We start from the raw sequence: 3,217 nt of genomic DNA, 5'->3' as shown, positions 1-3,217 counted from the left end.
TCACCCAGCTCAAAGCCCAAACTAAATAGCAAAATCACAAGCAGCCTTTGGAGCATTTTCTCTACATTTCTGAAAGTTGTAGTAGACACCATAGAACAAATATAAGTGTTTTTCAGGACGAGGGGGCAAAGTAATACAATTGTCGTAATTCAGCATTAGAATGAGATCCTTCTCAGAGGAACCTGACTGGTTCAGATGGACATTTGTACTTGCTATTCTGACTCAGCATAATATATTTAGAGCACCATCATCTGTCGTCATCCTCTCCAGTACCATCGTCACCGTCACCCTCTAAACCATGCAGGGTATTCTGAAGACCACACTAGGCATCCCTGCCACACAGCAGGGACGTTAACTGTGGCTATCATTTATGAGTGTGTGCACGTGTGTGTATGACTGTAGGTAGCACAGGTAATTCTCCTCAGCAGAAACATGGTTTCTCTCCACCAGGTTTAGCACAGCTCCTCCAGGGAGCTTCCTGCGCCTGACCAAAGACCACACGACCAACTGATGGAACATCTGCCCTCTCCATCTGCCCCTACCTCCCCCATTACATCAGCCTAAGCAGCAGGCTTCCTGGAAAGTAGGGACAGTGTCTCATTCTTAGTCCCTTCCACCAGCGGGGCTGCACACCTATCCCAAAACGCTTCTCTGTGATCTACAGCCCTGAAAAGTCCTCAGAAATACAAATGTAGCCCATTGTTCATAAAAAAGCACAGTAAGAAATTCCTATTGTCTTACTCAACCAAAGATTCTGCAGTCTAGAGAATGTGGAACTTGGATTTTTCTAAACAATTCTCCTTTTCCATGAAATGTCCTGAGAATCTATGTAGCGGTCTTTTTTCTTTTTCTTTTTTTAAGTATTTAGTACAGGGTCTGTAGGGTCTCACTACACAGGTCAGCCTCATAGTGATCCTCCTGTTTTCAGCCTCCCAAGTGCTGGGTTTACAGGCGGGTGCCACCATGCCCAGTCTAAGATCTTTTTTCAAAAGCATGCAAGCAAGGTCAAGATAATTTTGCTACTGTGCCTTGCATTTAAAAGATGTGCACAAATATATTAAAATATATGTATTGTTACATGTGCATTAATATATATGTACTGTATATGAAAAATATATGTACTAAAATGATAACTATAGTGATGATGGCTGTTTGAAACAAAACTGAAAGTTTCATTCATTCTTATTATTTGTATAAATGTGTTCTTAGAAATAAAATGTTATTGAGCCAGAAAGATAACTCAGTAGAAATAAAATGTTACTAAAAATCATTTGACATTTAATTCTAAATAAATGTAAGTATATAAATAATATGTTTAAAGTGGGATTTCCTTTATTTTATTTTATTTTATTTTATTTTGCAGAACTGGGAATTGAACTCAGGCCCTTGGGCTTATTCCACTGAGCCATCTCCCCGGCCCCCCTTTCCTTTAATTTTTGAAGTTAATTTTTCTTTAATTTATTACAGTACCGGGTCTGCATGGTCTCACTACACAGACTTGTAGTGATCCTTCTTGTGTTCAGCCTCCCAAGCGCTGGGATTACAGGTGCGCACTACCACACCCAGGGTCAGGGCTGGCAGGGCAGGCCAGGGATCGAACCCCAACCACTGTGCTCTGCCTAAGCAAGTGCTTTAGTCTGCTGAGCTGTCTGGCCAGGTGAGGTTCATATTAAAGAGAAAAATCATACTGCCCTTAGATTTTTTCAGGTGAGTTGTTTAAAGAAGTCTACAAGTTAATCAATGGAATTTTTTAATTTTAAAGATGTATTTTTTTAAAACGCCTGCTAAGGGCCAGCCAACTAGCTCAGCAGATTAAAGCACCTATTTAAGCAGATGCAGGAGCTGAGAGGGCGATTGAAACTGGACATGGTGGTGCGCCGCTCTAATCCCAGCTCTTGGGAGGCTGAACACAGGTGGATCACTACAAGTCTGATCTATGTAGTGAGACCCTGTAGGCCCTGTACTAAAATACAGAAGAAAAAAAAAATTGCCTGCTTAGGCAGGCACAGGGACCAGAGTTTGATCCCAGGTATGCCATGCCGACCCCATCCCTGGGGCACTCTGAGACAACGACTGAAACTGGGCATGATGACACACGCCTGTAATCCCAGTGCTTGGGCGGTTCTAAACAGGAGGATCACTATGAGTCTGATCTGTGTAGTGAGACCCTGTAGACCCTGCACTAAATACATGAATTTTTAAAAAAGGATGTATTTTTCCTTATGAACTAAAAATAATGTAAAGGTTGTCATTGGTTTTGTTTGTTTGGTTTTTTGGTAATGGGGATGGAATTCAGGAGCGCTGTGCCATGGAGCTAAGCCTCCATCAGTGTTGGGGAATTTTAAGAAATATGATTAGGATACTTTCCACTCAACAAAATCTAAAATTTCCCAGAAATAATAAAAATATTAAAAGAAAATGAGAAATGACCTCAACAACTAGACTAGGCAAAATGATGACCTAATCCATTTCTCAATCTGAAAAATGCAAATAAAACTAGCAAAACCCACAGGGCACACAAAAGACACCCCACACATGGATCTGCTGCCAGAGTCTCTGAACAGTTAGTGTCAGCTCTCGTTTCCCTAACTTATACCTCTTCTTCCCTCCTAGAGGGTCTCCTGGAGACTTGAGGAAGAAACATAACCTCCACCTCTTAAGTTAGGAGGCAAATGTGAGGCTAGTCAATCATGATCTCAGGAGAAAGGAACTTGAGGCCAACTAAACCGATGCATTGCTTTTCTTTGGATTCTGAGGGTGACAACTGAAAGATGTTACAGATGAAATTTGTATTTTCTTTCCTACTTCTCACCTATGGAATGGGGAAGTTTCTTATTGATGTGAAAACTTGCTTTTTACACATCCTAGACATTGAAGGGTTCAATAGAAACACCTTGGGGTTTATTTGACCACCTCTGAGCTTGCGCTTTGGGAATTTAGTAATTAGTTTTCTTGAGTGCCTATGTGTATTGGGGCATAGCAAGAGGCCTGCCTGAGGGCAGGATTAAGATGTCCAGGAGGAAGAGAGGGCTCAGGAAAGAAATGGCTGCCTCTTCTCTGGAAACAGTCAGCTCAGAGCTCTTTAAGTTTGGGGGTTGGGTTGTTTGTCTGTTTTTACAGATCATTATTAAGAAAGCAATGGCTGTTTGAAAAGTGTTTTCCAGACAGAGAGAGAGAGAGAGAGAGAGAGAGAGAGAGAGAGAGAGAGAGAGAGAGA

General features: G+C 41.6%; 1 protein-coding gene across 1 annotated transcript in view; it reads right to left on the bottom strand.

Moving 5' to 3' along the window:
• Nucleotides 1-3,217, bottom strand: part of Plg (plasminogen) — a 52,044-nt gene that overhangs the window by 13,878 nt on the left and 34,949 nt on the right. The gene's annotated exons all lie outside the window — the stretch shown is intronic.

This window comes from Octodon degus, unplaced genomic scaffold (genome assembly GCF_000260255.1).
Source record: "Octodon degus isolate 3935 unplaced genomic scaffold, OctDeg1.0 scaffold00112, whole genome shotgun sequence".
NCBI classification, from domain to species: Eukaryota; Metazoa; Chordata; class Mammalia; order Rodentia; family Octodontidae; genus Octodon; species Octodon degus.
This window is presented reverse-complemented; position numbering and strand designations above follow the sequence as displayed.